Source organism: Triticum aestivum, chromosome 6D, assembly GCF_018294505.1.
Source record: "Triticum aestivum cultivar Chinese Spring chromosome 6D, IWGSC CS RefSeq v2.1, whole genome shotgun sequence".
Lineage (NCBI taxonomy): Eukaryota > Viridiplantae > Streptophyta > Magnoliopsida > Poales > Poaceae > Triticum > Triticum aestivum.
Genome location: NC_057811.1, coordinates 49,229,336 through 49,250,330, shown reverse-complemented (window position 1 = coordinate 49,250,330; position 20,995 = coordinate 49,229,336). Strand labels below are relative to the sequence as shown.

The window sequence follows — 20,995 nt, the reverse complement described above, 5'->3', positions numbered from 1 at the left end:
TGTTAAAGAGACTATTTTTAGTCAGACTAAAATAAGTCCCTTGGATCCAAGCACCCTCTTAGCACTTAGCACAGATAAAGATTTACTGCCAGATAAGTCAAGAAATGAAATTATTGTCAGTCCATAAAGTAATCAATTCAACTTACCTATTGAACAATACACCACAATTTCTGCAGAATGGAACCAACAAAATATCTTAGTAATATGGTCATGATTTATGTGTGTGTGAGAGAGATTAACACATAAAACAAATGATGTTGCAAGATAATAATCTAACAACAAAGAAGAGAAGGAAGAAAAGGAAGAAGGAATGGAGGAATCAAGAACAAGGGGATCAGAAAGGGTCGTGAGTGACCGTGAGGGTTGCAGATGTGTGTCCGCCCAGCACACAGGCAACAACACGCGATGGATTTCAAGCTTGTTAACTCTCCACAATTCAAAGGGCAATCCATCAGTTTCTTCTGGAGATGGTGGGGGGAGGAAGCTCGGCGGCAGTATGAGTTGTGTGGCAGCGACCCCCCCACCCCCTCCCCCGCTCGTACTGGTGGGGTGAGGTGAAGCACACTTTAAAGGCCAATCCATCAGTTTCTTCTAGAGATGGTGGGGGCACGAAGTGGAGCGCCATCACGAGCATTATTAGGAGAGGGAGCACCAAACATCAATTAGGCGTTTGAACGTTTTTTGTTTTGCAAAAAAAAAAACTGGCTCCTAGGTTGTTTCCTATAGATCTCTAGTGTGAGCCGGTGGAAGCAACGGACCGCAGAAGGGCTGAAGCATTAGGCTGTGTAAGGTTGGTGTGACATTTTTCATAAGAAAAATCATGAAGAACATAGCACAATACCTTCAAGTCAACAGATGCATTGAAGTGCAGAATTTATGATCATTGAATCTGCCGCGACATCACTCGTGGGTGGAGCTATACTCTGGCTGTGGCCAGCACCTAGTTGGGCCAGCACTCACATCCATTCCTTGGGTGAGCACGACGTCGCTACCTTGCAACCAGAGCATCCTTGAAGGGATGGAAAGAAGCCAACCCCGGATTAGTGCTACTTGTGATAGGTGTTGGGATTTCCCTGAAAAGAAAGGGTGATGTAGTATAGTAGCAGACAGTATTTCCCCCAATTAAGAACCAAGGTTTATCAAACCAATAGAAGACATTACATGAACAAGATAAATAGTACCTACACATAGACAAAGCAAATGTTTGCAACCAATGAAGGCAAGAGGGTTGTCAATCCCCTTGTACCAGCCAATTGCAAGGAGTAAATCTGATAGTGCTAGATATATAAAAATAAAATAAAAGGAAATAAATTACAGCAAATATTTTTAGGGTTTTAGTAATATAAAGTGAATGGACCCGGTGGCCATAGGTTCACTAGAGGCACCTCTCTCATAAATATAGCAATGGTGGTTAAACAAATTATTGTTGGGTAATTGATAGAATAGCGCATTGTTATGATGATTCTTCATGGCATGATTAATATATAGGCATTTACGTCTGTTACAAGTAGACCGACATCCATCTGCCTCTACTACTATTACTCCACCCCTTGACTGCTATCCAGCATGCAACGGAAAGTATTAAGTTCATAACAAATAGAGTAATGCTTGAAGCATGCTAACATAATGCAGACAATGTAAGATCAAATAATACGTTCGAGTCCCGTCGTTTTATCCTTATTAGCAACAATACAAATACGTGCCTCGCAACTCCTACTGTCACAGAGTAAGGACACCACAAGATTGAACCTACTACCAAACACCTCTCCCACTGAAGATAAATCGATCTAATTGGCCAAAAGTAATAGATAGATAGGAGAGAAATACAATGCTATAAAATCACACATAGTTAAATCTCAGAAAAGACTCAAGTACTTCCAATGAATAATCTAATCATAAACCCACAATTCATCGGATCGCAACAAACACACCACAAAAGTTTACATCAGATTGATCCCAGAGGAGATCATTATACTAAAGATCGAGAGAGAGAGAGACAGAGAGAGAGAGAAAGAGAGAGAGATCTAGCTACTACTATGGACCCATAGGTCCTGCAGGAACTACTCACACATCATCATGGAGGCAACAAGGTTGATGAAGATGGCCTCCGTGATGAATTCCCCCTCCGGCAGAGTACCGAAAAAAGCTTCCAAATGGGATCACGGAAGAACAGAGACTTCCCGTGGCCATACAATTCTTTCGGGACCTCCCCTGAGGGTTTCTGGATATATAGGAATTTATAGTGCCGAAATTAGGTCAGATGGAGTCAAAGGGGGGCCACAAAGCACCTGGTGCCCCTACTCCTAGGGCGCGCCCCCTGCCTTGTTGCTCCCTCGTGTATCATCTGGTCTCCTCCTGAAGCTTCCAGGGTCTCTTTTGTCCAGGAAAAACCATAAAAAAAATTCATCGTGTTTGGGCTTTGTTTGGTATGGATTTTATGGAAAACCCAAAACAAGCAGAAAACAGGAACTGGCATTGAGCACTGAGTTAATATGTTAGTTCCCAAAAATGATGTAAAATGACATATAAAGAATACAAAAATAATAATATAATAGTGTGAAACAATAAAAAAATATAGATACGTTGGAGACGTATCAGGCAGCTCTGGACATGAGTTTCCTGTGGAGTCTAGTGAAACCAACGACCCCAGGGAAGCCGAAGCCGGGAAGGCGGTCCTACCGGAGGGGCGTCAGATGAGATCTCGGTCGCCGCACCGAACGCAAAGGGAAGTCAGGCCAACAGTTCTGGCTGAGGAAAATTAGAAGGGAGCCTAGCAGTCGCACCTAGCCGGGCCAGTGATCCTGCATGACAGGCATGAGATCGGCCGGCGCGCTAGACTGTAGAAATGGGAAGGGGCCAATGGGTTCATGAATCAGGGAGGGAGACGTTCGTGGTCATCCTTTGGTTGATCCTACTACTGATTGCTAATGTAGTTGCTTTGTACTATGGTGGGTCTTGCATGTAAGTCCGTAATGAAAATGCATGTGCCAACTTTGCAAAAGAGAACAAGAATCGGGCGCGCATCTTCTTTTCAAGTGTCGCTACACGCTCAGGCTATGGAGGTTATTCATTGAGAAGCTTGGCCTTGCTCACATGGACACAACCGATTGGCATCTTGCGGACTCCGTCAACGAGTGGTGGGACAAGCGAACCAACAATCAAGACCCCAATAGACATGCTATGGCCTCTGTTACCATGCATGATTTGATATCTTTGCAAGTCTCTTCGAACTATCGATTTCGTTTGGCCAACTAGATTGGTTTTTCTTGCAATGGGTGAAGTGCTTAGTTTTGGGTTCAATCTTGCGGTGCTCGATCCTATTGACAGAAGGGGAACCGACACGTATTGTATTGTTGCCATCGAGGATAAAAAGATGGGGTTTTCATCATATTGCTTGAGTTAATTCCTCTACATCATGTCATCTTTCTTAATGCGTTACTCCGTTTTTTATGAACTTAATACTCTAGATGCGTGCTGGATAGCGGTCGATGCGTGGAGTAATAGTAGTAGATGCAGAATCGTTTCGGTCTATGACATGCTTCATTATTGCCATATTGCTTTGCATGATCATGTAGTTGACATCGTATTTGTGGCAAAGCCACCATACATAATTCTTTCATACATGTCACTCTTGATTCATTGCACATCCCGGTACACCGCCGGAGGCATTCATATAGAGTTATATTTTGTTCTAATTATCGAGTTGTAATTAAATAAAAGTGTGATGATCTTCATTATTAGATCATTGCCTCATGTGAGGAAAGGATGATGGAGACTATGATTCCCCCACAAGTCAGGATGAGACTTCGGACAAAAAAAGGCAAAAAAATGACAGAAGGCCCAAATAAAAAAATAAGAGAAAAGAGAGAAGGGGCAATGTTACTATCCTTTTACCACACTTGTGCTTCAAAATAGCACCATGATCTTCATGATAGAGAGTTCTATGATATCACTTTCATATACTAGTGGAAATTTTCATTATAGAACTTGGCTTGTATATTCCAGTGATGGGCTTCCTCAAATTGCCCTAGGTCTTCGTGAGTAAGCGAGTTGGATGCACACCCACTTAGTTTTCGTTTTGAGCTTTAATAAACTTATAGCTCTAGTGCATTCGTTGCATGGCAATCCCTACTCACTCACATTGATATCTATTGATGGGCATCTCCATAGCCCGTTGATACGCCTAGTTGATGTGAGACTATCTTCTTTTTTTGTCTTCTCCACAACCATCGTCTACCACCTATAGTGTTATGTCCATTGCATGAAAGTTGAAAAAGTTTGAGAACGTTAAAGTATGAAACAATTGTTTGGCTTGTTATCGGGGTTGTGCATGATTTAAATATTTTGTGTGATAAAGATTGAGCATATATAGCCAAACTACATGATTTTGTAGGGATAAGCTTTCTTTGGTCATGATATTTTGAGAAGACATAATTATTTTGTTAAGATGCTTGAAGTATTATTATTTTTATGTCAATATTAAACTTTTGTTTTGAATCATATGGATCTTAACATTCATGCCACAATAAATAGAATTACATGAATAAATTTGTTAGGTAGTATTCCACATCAAAAATTCTGTTTTTATCATCTACATACTCGAGGACGAGCAGGAATTAAGCTTGGGGATGCTTGATACGTCTCCAACATATCAATAATTTTTCATTGTTCTATACTATTATATTATCTGTTTTGGATGTTTTATATGCATTAATATGCTATTTTATATGATTTGGATGTTTTATATGCATTAGTATGCTACTTTGAGAATAACAATATGCTTCTAGTAATAGGATTAGATTTCCAGACAATTTACAGATTATTTAAGATTTAGAGGAAGCAAGATATGAAATGTTTCGAGCAAGTAACAGGAAAAGTAGAGTAATTGATATAGTTGGTATATATAAAGCTTTAAATTTTGGCAATGAAAATGAGCAGGATTTCTGTTATGATGATGATGATGATCAAGGTGAAGCTAATGGTGATGCTGATAGTGTTGTTAGGAGTATTGATGCTGGTTCAGGTAGTAACACGAAATGGAGACTTTAGTGAAGGAATTTATGTGAACAAAAGTGGGCGGAGAATTAGGGACTATTCGGATTTCGCCTAGCTGGACCAACATAGGGTAAGCCAATTTTTTGGCGAGGGACACTGCCGCCTCCTTAATTGCCAGCTCTTGGCTACCATACAAATAGCCCCTTAATGGCACCAAATGGTCATTTCCTATTTGGTCATGGGCTCAAAATATATATCAAATTGATCTAAAGTTAGCATTTTAATAAAAAGGTAGGATGTGTCGATTTGGACAAAGCAAAAGTAAGGGGGTCCTTTCCGTCGAAGTCCCAATAATAAAAGGCATTTAATCAGATTCCTCATAAATTTAGGACAACGCTAACGCCCACACGTGTGGTGGGAGCCAAACCCGCCCACACGCTCTATAGCACACAGACTATGTCATGTCACCGCATGCATGTGGAAATCTTTTTGCATTTTCTGTTTTTAAAATATTTTATCTCTTACATGAAAAATCCAATTGAAGATCCGTTTTCACCATTAAATCCCTCATGACGAGATCTTCGATACTAGATCTCATATCAATATATTTCGATGAACTTTTTTTTAGTTCAAAGTTGCCGTGTCTATTGCACATGAATTGCCATGATGTTTGCACTGAAGTTGCCATGATATGTTTCACCTATTTTCTTCTACATTTAAAAGTAAATTTTGACATATTATAAAATGGGGAATTAAGAAACTAGACTTGCCATGCACCATAAATTAAAATTGCCATGATACATGCACTTAAAATTGCCATGGTTCATACAAAAAAATATTTTCATGGTCAAAGTACTGGAATTGCCATCATCAAAAAACTAAAATTGCCACATGGCCATTTTAGTTTAAGCTCTATGCCAACTACAGTGTAGACATCATGGCAACTTAAAAAAAATATTCGTCCAAACATATCAACATGGGGTCTAGTTTTGAAGATCTCGTCGAGACGGATTTAATGGTGAAAACAGATTTTTAATTCGTTTTCTTAATTAGAAGATAAAACATTTTTAAGCCAAAAACTAAAAAGATTTCTGCTGATGTCATCTGTTCATACGTGGCAAAATAAGTGGTGATGGAGGCTGTGGGCGATGTGCAAACGCCCGTTAGTTTTTCCATAAATTTATATTGATAATTTGATGCACACAACCATCAACAATGTCATTCATCACTAACAAATTCAACAACCTATCCGTTGTTTAAAATGGGGTAAAAGCAAGTAAATAGGAAAATACAGGTCTAAGGATCGTCCGATCCTAGTTCCTAATAAAACTACTTGCTATATTCACGGAAGACATATTCCTTGACCATTGGAACCATCATGCATAGCTACTAATTTATGGTAAATTATTTTACCAGGGCCCACAACAAGTTACAAGGTTTTCTCCTGATTCTTCCATGTCCGTGGGAAAGAGATATGCATGTCCTGTCCAGCGACAAAATGTCATCAATTTCATCGAAACTGCTGACTGACGTTCAGGATCTCATGCCTCTTTTTTGTAAGAGGAAATCCATACACACTGATAAATAGGAGTATCCAGCAGCAATCTGGTTTTTACAAGCAACAAAGTTGTTTAGAATCACAGTATTACTTATTTAGTGGTAATCTTGAAAACAGGTTCAGAAGCAGTATTATTTTAATGCCCTTAGCCTGTTAGGCAAATTACTTGCAAATCTATACAAGGGTGCGACCAAATTCATTTCAGTAAACTCAACTTTAATAAAAGACCAACTAGTAGGCAACCGAAGCGTGTTGATCATTAGCACGATTTCTAGCTGTTAGCATACCTCTTGAAGTATACAGAAGCATCTCCTTCCAGATAAAACTTTCAAAAGTAAGTTTTTAACACCTTTTCATCCAAAAACATCTATTGCACTTCTAACAGGAATAACTTCATTAGTTACTAGAATAACAGAGGAACTTTTTTTTAGAGGAAAGGCATACGCCCGACTTTATAAATAAAGCCATAAGGCAGGTAGACACAGCATCACAGAAAAGTATCAAACACACCCAAGCCCCAACACTGGGCGAGACGACGAACGATAAAGTCAGGTACATGGCTTCCACGCCAGTACACGGCACGCAGGCCGGAAGAGAAAGATCCAACTAAAGCTAAAGCATCCGGCCCAAAAGAAGCAATCAAGCATCCTGCTCTTGTCTGCATAACTCAGACGCCGTCGTCCGGATTTTGTAGATCAGCATAGAGAGCGCCTCTTGATCGTCGACCTTAGTCAATGATTTCCACTGCTGTAGGAAAGCACACGATTTAAATAAACAGTCAGCCGGTTTAGCCGGAATCACGTGCTCGATAGTAAATTTGTTCCTAGTTGTCCACAGGGACCAGCATATAGCCCTCAAGCCCACCCAAAAGATGCGCCTAGATACACCGGAGAGGTTGGAAGCCAAGCTGCGCAACTCGGCAAAGGAGGCAGGGCCCAAGAGACATGAAGCCAGTCCCGCACGCAACTCCAAATAAGCTTAGCCAGGTGACAGTGAAAAAAGATATGACCCGAGTCTTCCACATCACCGCAAAGGGCACAGAACTGGGAGCCCGGCCCATTTCTCTTACGAATTTGATCAGCCGAGGGAAACCGGCCTCGGAAAGCTTGCCACAAGAAAATTTTAATCTTAGGGGGAATACGAGCCTTCCAAATTTGGGAAAAACGATTAGTAGGCGAGCCACCAACGAGCTTAGAATAAAGAGACTTAACAGAAAAACGCCCAGAGGCAGAAAGCGGCCAAAGCACCGAATCCCTGACCGTCGAGAGCGTAGGGAAGAGGGCAGTAAGACGTTGCCAATCTTCAAACTCTACAGGCGACAGAGAGCGGCGAAAGGCCAGGTTCCACCCCTGGGATGCAAGCTACGCAATAGAAATACTAGGATCAGAGCAGTAAGATAAAAGGGTAGGGAAGGTCACCGAGAGAGGTGAATCTCCACACCACCAATCAAGCCAAAACCTAATCGAGGATCCGTCCCCAACAACAAACTTAACGAAAGATTGAAAAACAAGTCTAACTTTGACCAGAGACTTCCAGAACTAAGAGCCACCACGCGGCAGAGCAAACATCGGGCTCGAGGATGAAAAATATTTAGCCTTAAGGATCGACAACCAAAGGGGTTGATCCTCAGCACTCATAATCTTCCACCACCATTTAATCATCAAGCATTGATTCATGATGGACGTATTAAGAATTCCTAACCCCCCCAAAGTTTTTGGGCCTGCACATCAATTTCCATTTGACGAAGCGATATTTGCGACGATTGTCCCCAGCATTCCAGTAAAACGCCCCACGGTGTTTGTCAAAACCAGCATGAATCCCAGCCGACAAGAGATAGAAGCCCATAAGGAACATGGGGAGGGAGGAGAGGCAAGCATTAATTAGAGCCACTTTACCAGCATTCGTATTATATCTGCCCCGCCAGGGAAGGACCCTATTCCCCACCTTTGTGACTACCGGGGAAAAATCTTTGGCATGAAGCACATCCGGGGAAATAGGCAAACCCAAGTACTTGAACGGATAGGAGCCCAGCTTATAGTTAAGAAGGTGGGCCACTCGCGCGGCTTCCGATTCGTCCACACTAGTCATAACCACTTCGCTCTTGGCGAAGTTAATCTTAAGCCCCGACATCGCCTCGAAGCATAATAAAATAAATTTGAGGTGGGCAAGGCAAGCCTCATTCAACTCGACCATAATAATAGTGTCGTCCGCGTATTGGAGATGGGTCAGACCATGGGGAATAAGATTAGAACAAACCGGAGTAATGTGCCCAGAAGTGGCTGCCCTGGAGAGCAGGCGAGATAAAGCATCCGCAACAAAATTGAATAAAATGGGAGAGACAGGATCGCCTTGCCGCAGGCCCCTACCGTTGGCAAAGAATTTGCTAACCTGACCATTAACATTGATGGCAGTGTGGCCTCCCGAGACCAACTGCATAATCCTGTGGACCAGGGGCCCCTCAAACCCTTTGGCCAATAAAACTCTACGTAAAAAAGGCCAACTCACCGAGTCATAGGCCTTCTCAAAGTCTAATTTTAGAATCACCGCTTTCGACTTGCGAATCTTAAGGTCATGAACAATTTCATGCAAGCAAAGAACCCTGTCCAGAATGAAACGACCTTTAATGAAAGCCGACTGAAAAGGTCTAATGGTACGGTGGGCAATGGGGGAGAGGCGAGTGGCTAACCCTTTAGCCGGAAACTTGGCGAAGTTATTAATAAGGGCAATCGGCCTAAATTGCGAGATCAAGTCCGCGCCCTTGACTTTAGGAATAAGGTTAATGACAGCGTAATTAAGGTGAGAGATATCCACCGTACCCAACCAGAACCCTTGGATAATCGTACAAATGAGAGGCCGCAACTGTGGCCAGAATTTTTTAAAGAAGGGGATAGAAAAACTATCTGGGCCGGAAGCAGCATTCGGGTTAGCCGAGCTAATCTCCTGCCAGATCTCTTCGTCAGATAAGGGGACCATCAGGCCCGAATTTTCGCCCTGAGAGATCTCAGACCCTCATCCCAGAAGTCAGAGCAGAGGCCAAGCCCAGGGTCCGGCTTAGAGCCGAGTAGATTGGAATAAAAGCTAACAATGTGATTCATGATGAGGGACTGGTCCGAAACTCTAACGTCGTCAATCAACAGAGTGTCAATGAAACATCTGCGGCGTCTGCCATTCGCGATCACAAAGAAATATGCCGTCATAGCACCCTTCAAGGTCCAATTAAGGGCACCTCGTTGGCGCCAGTAAATTTCTGACTGTTGGTGAAGCATCATCAAAGCGTCTTCCAGGGAGTAGCGAGTAGCCCACTGAGAGGCGGAGAGCCCAGATGTGTCAGCCGATTGGTCCAAATCCCGGATTTGAGATTCAAGGGACTCTTTGTCTCTATGCAGCTCGGCCGCCCTATTCCGAGACCACCCCCTCAAGAATTTACGCAGCTCATAAGACAACTTGTGCCAATCATCCATGGGGCCAAAGGAGCGATGAGGAGAAGATAGAAGATTAGTAAACTTAGAAACCATCATGTCACAAAAACCCTCAACAACAAGCCAGGAAGCATCAAACTTGAAACGGGAGGGAGAAACAAGTGAAAGGATACCGGCATCCAGGATCAGGGGAACATGATCAGAGCCCACCGCAGGCCTGGCCTTAAGCAGCGCGCGGGGAAACAACGAATCCCATTGATAAAAAACAAAAACCCTATCCAGCACCGACCGGACAGTCGAGGACTGATGGTTAGACCAGGTGAAACGCGCCCCCACCCTATGGAGCTCACGAAGCGCGCAATTACTAATGAAATCATTAAAAGCATTGGCAAGAGGCCAGGAGAAATTAGGATTGTTCTTGTCGGTCGGAGAACGTAACAAATTGAAATCACCCCCAATTAAAAGAGGAATATTACAAGCTTCAATCTTAGTCGACAGTTCATCCAAAAAGAGAGGAGCAAGCGTGTGATCCGCAGGACCGTATACCACCATAAATTCCCACAGAGTGTTGAGCTGACGATGATGAACCACACAGCTAGCCCAAAAGATGCCATGATCAAAAGCAATGAGATCAAAAATGTCCCGCTTGGACCCAATCAGGATTCCCCCAGAATGAACCGAGGCAGGGAGAAAGTGCCAATCAAACCTATCCATCCCAGCTATCGCAGAGAGTTCAGAAGGGGAAAAGGATTCCTTAAACGTTTCGACCAACCCTAAAATGTTAATATGTTCACCACAAACCAAGTCAAGAATCTGGTCACGACGCCCCCTAGCACCGAAACCACGAATATTCCAGAATAAAGCTCTCATTTGAAGGAAAGATTTTTAATACGAAGACTCGATCTGCACGGAGCCACACAAGGCTTAGATCGTTTGGGACACCCAACCTTAGCAAGGGCCGCGGGGGCAGATGACTGGCCACAACCATTTTTCACCTCCAACCCCCCGGCCTAGCCCTGAGCACCAGCAGGACCAGCACCCTTCGCGGCCTCCACGGCCTTAGCTATAGCAGCCTGGGCTGCCTCATTGGCCCTAATGACAGAAAGAAGGTGAGAGGGAGAGCCCATCCCCGGTATAGCAGCCACCCCAATATCAGACATGATATGCAACAAATGATCATCTGACAGAGCTGGTAAAACAAGGCGAACAGGAGAAGCAGGAAGAGATGGTTGGGCAGACGAACCTGAATGAGGGAGATCCCTGGACGCGGCATGCCGTTTCGCCCGCACCGCCACCGAAACGCCAGAATCGCGCACGCGCCGGCCCTTCCGCGCCGTGGATGCCGGAGAATGCAGCATAGGGGAGCACCGGATCGGCGACGCCGGCCCAGGGCCAGACCCCGAGGCGGAGCCCAGATCCTTGTCCAGACGACGAGCCAGACCCGCCGCCGAAAGCTTGGAAGTGGAGGAGGCCCGACTCTTAGCCGAGAATTTCTGGACCGATGACCTCTTCTTCTTAGTTGAGGGCTCGGTGGAGCGCAAGGGGGAAGCGGGAAGATCCTCAATCCCAGAGAAGGACGGAGATTGCGGACGAGTAGGCACATTGGAGCAAACACCAGAGAAGGGGGTCCCCTTACCAACAGCTGCGTCACGAGAAGCCAAGTCCTCCTTCTGAGGATTAGGAGCAGGGGCCTTATCCTTGAGCAGCTCGCGTTCATCCGGATCCAACTTATCCCATTCAGATTGCGTAAAACGCGAATCAGTACCTCCACATGGGTTATGCCCCCCAGCAGAACCATCCCCCTGCATGTCATCTTGGTCCGAAGGCTTGGAAGGAGGAGGCGGAGGTGGAGCACGGGGTTCAGCACCCTCCACCCGAACCCGAAGTCGCACACCCTCAGGAGAAGGGAAGACATCAATGGAACCATGAACACAGACGGGGTCGATGCACCAAACATTGAGACGAACCGGACCAACCTTGACCAGAGATTCCGAATCCACTTCCACGGGCTTGCCAATGAGCTTACCGAACGCCATCATGAACTCCACCGATCGAAGCCCAACTAGCACGTCGTCAACTAGCACCCAAATCTTGCTGAGAGGGCCCACCGCCTTGGCACCACAAGTAGCCGCTTTGACAGATACCACAAACTGGTTCAGGGGGGAGGGTAAAATTGGTGCACGAGGAGATCATCCTTAGACAGTCCTTGGAGGGGAAAACCACCGCGAATTCATACTCTGAAAGTTGGCGCACCTGCCAGTCCCAGCCACCATCGTCCCATATTTTCAAACCATCCAGGAGGGTCTGCGGAGGAATCAACTGGCCAAACACCGTGATGATGGCCGCGTTAGAGAGGGACAGTGCAGCCATCACCATAGGAACATCAGCATCCAGAGCGAAGAAAGAACATCCGGGTAAACCCAAGCCAAACCGTAAGATGACCATCGGAGCGACAAATGAGGCAGAAGGGTGGGTTAGTGCATCTAGATTGGAAGTGGTTCGGGCGGTGGCAAGCAAAACAAGTCAGGGTCAGTGAAGGGCCCGAGGAAGCGGGATGCTGGCGAGGAGGGGGAGGCGGCGGCGGCAGGATGCCATCACCACGGATCGCAGAAGGGGCACCCAAAGCAGAGGGAGGAGGACGCCGATCCCCAGCCTGCGAAGAGGAAGAGCCAGGCCCGAAGCGCGGCCCCAAGCGAGAGGCAGCGCCCGCCGCAAACGAGCGAGGAGGTGGCCGGGGCGGAGGGACCGGGCCCCTAGCCGGAGCGGGACGCGGCGCCGACGAGGAGGAGCCACCGCCAGCCGAAGCAGCAGCGGCCTCTCACGGATCCAGCCCCGACCCCGACGCACCACCAGATCCAGGGAGCGCCGTCCTAGATCTGGCCACGGAGCACTCCGGCCCCACCTCCCAATCCTCCCACTCGCCCGGCAGCACGCGCACCGCCCGCTCAGATTCGAGCTTCGACCGCAGCTCCGCCTCATAGGCCAGATCGACAGCATCGCCCGGCGAAGCTTCACGGGCCCGCTTGCTACCCGAAAGGGCCTTGGAGGAGGAACCCCTAGACTTGTCCATGGCGATCACTTCAGCGATGGAGAGAAGGAGAGGAGGTGGGGAGGAAGCGGATCTAGAAAAATGGCCGATAGAGCGACGCGCCCTGCGGATATCGGCGGCGGAAGCAGGAAACCCTAGGAAGGGGGGAGAGGCACCGTGGCGCACCCATAAATAGCCACAACAGGCCAGGTCAGAGGGGGCCGAATGGGCCGGAACGGGACCGCAGGCCCGGGAAGGGGACGGACGCGGAGCAATGGCCATAACCAGCTGCCCCGGGCCCACAGACGAGAGGGGGGGAGACTCGAGGGATGACAGAGCCGGGGGCCCGGGCGGCCCCGCCCAAATCGAACTAGGCGCCGCCAGGCCCACGAGCCCGCCAAGGCCCAGCTCGACCGCAGGGCAGACCGGATTTAGGGTTTGGCCACCAACCGCCCCCGCACAATCCGGCGCGACCGCCGCCACCGCCGCCGGCCCGGGCCGGAGAGGAGGAGGGCGAGCAGGACTGGCGACCGGAGACGCCACATCAGCCAAAACCAACATCACAGCGGACGGGGAGGGACCGAGGAGACCACGCTCAGGGGAAGGAGCCGGGCCCCGACCCGCACACCGCCGGCGCCGACCAACGCACCACCACCCCGACGACCCAGAGGGAAACGACACCGGCCGGCCCCGGCCACCCGGAGCAAATTTTCGGGCGAGGCCCGACGCAGGCACGGGTGGCACCACCGACACCACCACCGATGGAGCGCACTCGTCCGAATCAGAATCCGACTCCACCGAGTCGCCTAGCGCCCAGAAACGCGAACCGGGGAAGGACGCCGCCGAAGAGGAGCAAGGAGAGCCAACCCGACCCGCAGATAACGGAGGGGACGGCGGGAGGGAGGGGAAGGCGGGGGAGCCATGGGCCGCGGCGAGGACAGGGGAGGAGGAGGGGAGCGGGGAGCGGGGGGACGAAGGGAGAGAAGGGAGAGGAGCCATCTCAGGAGGGGGAGACTTCTGCGGCGACCACCATCACTATGTTCTGGCCATGCACAGACTGGATATAGAGCAGACTTATGCGGAAGACAATCTTCAGGCATCAACACCATTTACAAAATGAGCACAAGACAGTGCAATCTTCAGGCATCACGCTGTCTACGGCTGTCTAAAGGGGTTGGCCACATTGACAAATCATGGATATGCTTGTTGACATGGTACTCTGTCAGTAGGAAATAGTCCTGAATTCAAACCGAGCTTCTCGGGAAGCTCTGTTTTCCACTTGTAGCAGCTTGTGTTTAGAAGCCACCGTTCCACTGCTGTAGTGATTTTTTACTTCAAATTCAATTTTGTCTAGCACCTTTGCATTCAATACAAAGAACCTCGCATAGTCAACCTGTTTGCCATAGCCCTCAAATGACTTAAACACCACTTTTTTTAGATGGGTCTCAAGGCATTCGATTGGATGTAGTGGGTCATACCGTGGCTCATTTTCGTCATTCCTCTCACGGTTTGTATGAAACTGCAAAACAGGAAGGAGAGGCATATGTCAAAGCTGTTGCTAACTACGTAGAATTTTATAGTATGTCAAACAAATCAAACATTTCAAGAAAGCAAAGATGATTACTCACAATAACACAGAGCTTTTCCAAACAGGGGAACCACCTAAAGATATTAAGAACTGCATTCAATTTCTGCCCAGAAGACTTGAGAGCCAAAACCTTCAAGGTGCGCATCGTGTTTGTGGAGCTGACTGGGCTTATTCCCTGAAGAAAACAAACAATGAACATCACAAATATTATCTCCATGTATGAATGCTGACAACAAGATTTGAAAATGGCGCTGACTCTACCTGGAAGAGTAGGAGCTTGGAGGCGACGACAAAGAAAGGTCCCAATATCTCCAGATTAGGCGCCCTAATCACCTTGATAGTCACACTATCATCTCTCTCACAATAAGGTACTAGTAGTAACCTTACAAGGCGAGGAGCATCCTCGATGATCAGTTCCGGGGTTTCACCATAGCTATGACGGAAGATGATGGTCCTAATGGTCGGCAAGCGAAGACGGATGCAACCCACAACACGAACGTTGGTCATGTATAGACTCTCCAAGGCATGGCAGCCGGAGAGCAGTCTGGGGAAGAGGTCCACTGAGATGGAAACGCAAAATAGGGAGAGCTTCTTGAGGAAGGGGAAATTGATCATGGCCGGCTTGAAATCACAAAGGCTGATCTTGGCAACAAGGATGGTGGATGCAGAGCGGCGGCTTGGCGTAGCTGATATCGAGCTCCTGGAGGTTGGCGAGGGCGCGGGAGCGAAGCCAGCTCTCCGCCTGAGCGCAGAGGTCGTCGGCGCCGTGGCAGTGGAAGGAGAATCTGCGTGCGGGGCCAGGGTGCTGGGAGATTATCTGGGAGACGGCGGAGGGTGGGACGCCCGGGGCTCGGGTGCTGACCTCGAGGTTGAGAGGCGCGGAGGGCCAGAGGTGACGCCATCGTCGGGAGAGGACCGGCGTGCGGCCGCCGTCCTTGGTGGGGAGGAGGGAGATGATGGTGCCGAGGACGGCGTCGGGAAGCCAGCTGATGAAATCGTCGTCGGTGTCGTCGCAGTCGCCCCTCCGTGCCCGCTTCCCTGCGGTCCCATGGGATTCGGCCGCCGCCGCAGCCTCCTTATTATTCTCCATGGCCGGACGGAAAGATCTGGCGTCAATACTTCGCCGGCGGCTCCTTGCCGACAGGCGGCCCGACGCGGCTGGGGAAGGGAGCGGGGATGGAGCGTGACGGAGAGACTGCGGATCTTGGGGAGTGGTGCCTCCTATTTAACTGAAAACAAATCGATGAACTGAACCATCATCGAAAGTAACTGGCATCTTCTACGCAGTTTGCCATCAGAGACTGTAGGTATGATATTACCCCTGATCACCTTGCCAAGAAAAAGCCAGTCCTGTAAGAGCATCGCAGCAGTCTCCTCGAAAATCTCTTTCATGTAAGTGCATTTAGGGTCTCTCATAATACATTCCCTAACGATAAGTGTCACACCTCAGGTGTGTCGCACTTCGGTCCTGATGTTTTTCGATGACAGTTCAGTTACGCAAGGATGGCAAATCCACTAACATACGATAAGTTTCTATAAAAAAAAGACTGAAGCACGAAAATTATCATGTTTCCAACCAAATGAAGTATGAAAGTTGTCATGCTTCGAACTAAAGCTGTCATCTTTGTGTAATTAAACTTGCCATCGAAAACGTGCGAAGTTGTCATGTGCTCGTACTTGACGTGTGACACTAATCAGGGTCCTACATTTATTGGAAGAGAAAAGTGTGCCGCTGCAGTTTCCTTATAAACCTCTCCCTGACATGCTATTTTATCTTCTCTTTCTTTCTCGCGGCACGGCGGAGCGGGCAGTGGCGGGAGACGGAGTGAGAGGCCAGTGACGGTGAGGCAGGGGTGGTGCGGCACGAGGGCGAGGACGGGATGGCGCCGGGGCGCAACACGATCATTGGCGGCGGGCGCGCTGACATGGCACAGGTTGAAAAATTATTAGAATAGTTGCAACTCTCTTTCTATTTGAGGAGAGATGGGGTGCTTTTCGTAAGAGATAAAAAAAAAAATTGGATGCTGGAGCAGTTTTTTTTTGCCTCAATGCCCCCTGTTTCTGCATTTTTTTTCTGCGAAGAGGAAAACTGTTGGAGATGCTCTAAAGAAACTTATATGATTAATTCAGAATTCACATCTGGATTTTTCTGAGAGAAATAGTAGGACTCTGTTGTGTATTTTTATTAAAATTTAAATAAATGATACATTGTTCGATACAAACAAAAAATATATGAAAATAAGTACTCCTTTTGTAAAGGAATATGAGAGTTTTTAGACGAATATCCATTTCTGAGCCCAGGCTCATCTGCACCCGATCAAGAAAAAAATCACAAACAATACAAAAAAAATTCAAAAAAAAAATCATTTTTGTTTGCATGGTAAATAATTTTGTGCGTGAGGTGTGCTCCGAATTTCAGATCATTCGGACATATGAGTAGCTCTCAGAAAAAAAAAGACAAATTGGGCCTGACCAATACATGAACAGTAAACTCTTTTACGGACCTCAAATTTGTCTTTTTTTGCCGAGAGCTACTCATATGTCCAAATAATCTAAAATTTGGAGCGCAGTTCGCACACCAAATTATCTACCATGCAAAAAAAAAGTTTTTGATTTTTTTCTAGCATTTGTTTAGAATTTTTTTCTTCATCGAGGGTGCAGATGAGTCTAGGCACCGAATCGTTGCTGCCGCGTTTAGATCACAATATTTTTTTTATGGAGGGAGTATAATATAATGCACAACAACAAGAGAGAAAGCTCTGTCTGAAAGCTTTGACCCAATCTGGGAAGTTTCTGTATTCCTATCTCTTGGCTCTGAAAATGGTCCACTGAAGCTCCTCTTTAAAAGAGTTCCTGTAAGTGTAAAGATTGGGAGGAATGCCTTTAAATATAAGATCATTCTTGGTAATCCAGATGGACGAGGCAACAAGGATGATAATCTCAAAAGAGAAAGGGACATGTAACATTGTTGGAGGTTATCAGTCTGCATCTTTGGATGCCTTGAGAAGTTGGAGTCCAGTTTGGGCATACATAGGTCCGCACATTTGAGAAAATGGGCAGATGAAAAAAGAGGTGATCCCTAGTCTCAATAATTTGCCTGCCACACAGAACACAACCATAGTCAGGAAGAAGTTATTATTATTATTTTATTTTTATTTTTGCTGAAGCATGGGTCTTGTGTTCCGACGATTGTATATGAGCAACCAAAAAGGAAAATTTTGTGCTTTAGCTGACAGCAAGTCTTACATATCTTCCTAAGCGCCCGTAGGACTCATGATCAATAGTTAACTCATTATAGGCACGAGAAATCTAGAACCGAGTGGCACCAGAGTTCTTGTGTGGATTTGATATGAAACACCACAACTAACAAATTTGACTCCAAGCATAACATCAGCCATACATATAGAACTAAATGCAATTTTTTTTCTGTGTTTAATTCCTCTGGTAAAAAAGAAGAAACAAGACCCTCCTTTGAATGTAATTCCTGCAAGCTGCTACATACCTCACATTGAAGTTAATGATGATAACAGAAAACTCAAAAAACAGTCAGATATCCCTTTGCTTCCTGATACTTTGAGAATAACTAGATGCTTCTAGTAATAGGATGATTATTTAAGATTTAGAGGAAGCCAGATGTGAAATGTTTCGAGCAAGTAACAGGAAAAGTAGAGTTGTTGATATAGTTGGTACATTTAAAGCTTTAAATTCTGACACTGAAAATGAGCAGGATTTCTGTTCTGATGATGAGGATCAAGGTGAAGCTAATGATGATATTCATAGTGTTGTTAGGAGTATTGATGCTGGTTCAGGTAGTAACAGGAAACGGAGACTTTAGTAAAGGAATATATGTGAATAAAAGTGGATGGAGAATTAGGGGCTGTTCAGATTTCGCCCAAGCCAGCTGGACCAACATAGGGTAAGCCAATTTTTTGGTGAGAGAAACTGCCGCCTCCGTTTTGTGAGCTCTTGGCTACCATCTAAACAGACCCTTAATGGCACAAAATGGTCATTTCCTATTTGGTCATAGGCTCGAAATATATCAAATTGATCTAAAGTTAGCATTTCAATAAAAGGTAGGGTGTGTTGATTTGCACAAACCAAAGTAAGTGGTCCTCTCTTGTCGAAGTGCCAATAATATGATGCATTGAGGTTTGACAAAAAACTACCACAATTGGGTTTCGCGTCCCACATAACTATCACTTTCAAAAAAGTGACTGATAACTATCAAAAAATTAAAATCTCGTGACTAAAAACTATCACTTTTGAAAAATGGCCAGTTTAGACGATTTAAACATGTTTATGACATGCTGGACCCACCTGTCAGGGCTGACGTGGCGGCAAAGTCAACTCCGTTTATTTTGACCATTGAGCTGGCCGTTATGACAGGTGGGGCCCACACGTCATTCTTCTTCTTCCTCTCTCTATCTCTCTTCCTTGAACTCTCTATCCCGAGCCACCATGGCCATGCCACTCTCACCAGCGTCGCCGCCACCAAGCCTACATCGAGCCACCACGGCCATGCCTGTCACCGCCACGCCCAGACTCTGTCGTCCCCTTCCCCCACTCCTGCGCTCGCCCAGGTCAACTCCGATGCGCAGTTGGTCGACCACGGCAATATGGGCGACGCCGATGAGAATTTTGCCGTGCTGCTGCTGCCTGGACCTAGGTACCGTGGCTGCCGGAGCAGAGCAGCCGTCGCAAGGAGCAGCGGCAAGCAACAATGGCAAAGAGCAGCAGCCCGGGCAAGGAGCAGCAACATCGGGAAAGGAGCAGCAACGGGAAGGAGCAGCAACAGCAACCAGCGGGAAGGAGCAGCAGTGGCAAGCAGTAGCAGGAAGGAGCTGGATGGGCATGGCGTCGCCCGCCGTGGTTGCAGCAACCCTCCAGCCCTGCCGCGTCGCGTGCATCACCTCCAGAACGGGGCTATGCGGCACTTGGAGCTCGGCCGCTCTGCACGCAGGAGCTGGCACGCCCTCGAGCTCGCCAGACCAATGCCAGCCGGCTCCGGCGACTAGCTCGTCGGCAGGGACCCGATTGCTTTTTCTAAAAAACTGAAAAGGACCTGATTGCTTTTTTATAAAACTTGCAAGGATCTGCTTGCTTTTTTAAAAGTTATAGGGACATGGTTGCTTTTATTTTTTTGAAGGGACCGACGTGTGGGCCCCACCTGTCATAACGGTCAGCTTAACGGTCGTAATAAATGGAGTTGACTTTGCCGCCACGTCAGCCCTGACAGGTGGGTCCCGCATGTCATAAGCGTGTTTAAATCGTCTAAACTGGCCATTTTTCAAAAGTGGTAGTTTTTTGTCACGAGATCTCAATTTTTTGGCAGTTATCAGACACTTTTTTGAAAGTGGTAGTTCTGTGGGACGCGAACCCCAATTATGATAGTTTTTTGTCAAACACTCATGATGCATTTCATCAAATTTCTTATAAATTCATATTGACAATTTGATGCACACAACCATGAACAAAGTCATTCATCACTAACAAATTCAACAGCCGCTCGGTTGAACAAAATGAAGTAAAATCAAGTAAATAGGACAATACAGGATCAAAGATCGTTTGATCCTAGTTCCTGATAAAACTAGACACATTTTTATGTGTGAGGAACATTTTCTACACTCTTTGAATTCGTGAACAGCTCAGCACTAGCTGTTGACATCATGGCATGCGATGAGTTTCTCTGAAATAATGGTGCCCCTGGTAGATATATTAATTGGAATTTAACAGTAATATTCTCACACCGCCTCCCCACAATTATTTTCCACAGTGCACTAATTTTTAATCCAAAAACATATTTTGCAGTTTTAATAGGGGTAACCTCGGTCCTGTTTGGATCCATGGGTTAGAGTTAGTTTAGGTTAGCTTGGACTCAACTAAACCAAAAATATTCAAATAGGAGGGTTAGTTTGGGTTAGATGCATCTAACCCACCCAAGAGATGCTTATTTGGGTTAGTTCTTCTCGGGACCACTAAAAACACATTTTTCTCTCGCTCTTCCCGCAGCAGATCCCTCCCCACTCCCTCGAAACTTCTCGTCCTCTCCCTCCCTCCCTCTCGCACCGCCCGTGAAGGCGCCTCGCCGTATCCGCGCTCCATCTAACCCTGCCATCCAAACACCTCTTTGGTTAGATTTACTTTAAGATTAGTTCAGAATTAGAATTTAACTCTAACCTCTAACTGAGTTAGAGTATCCAAACAGGGCCCTCATAAGTTACTGGAATTACTACAGAGTTACTTTATTAGGCTGAAATAGAGCACACTTATGCGGGAAGAGATGCAATCTTCAGGCATCAACGCCATCTACAAGACAGTGCAAGCCTCAGGCATCAACCCAGTCCATGGCTGTCTTAAGGGGTCGGCCACTGAAAAATCATGGATATCCTTGTTGACATGGAATTAAG

General features: G+C 46.5%; 1 pseudogene; it reads right to left on the bottom strand.

Moving 5' to 3' along the window:
- Positions 1-14,222: 14,222 nt before the first annotated feature.
- LOC123142408 (putative F-box/LRR-repeat protein At5g02700) lies at positions 14,223-15,678 on the bottom strand (annotated as a pseudogene).
- Between the last annotated feature and the right edge of the window lie 5,317 nt (positions 15,679-20,995).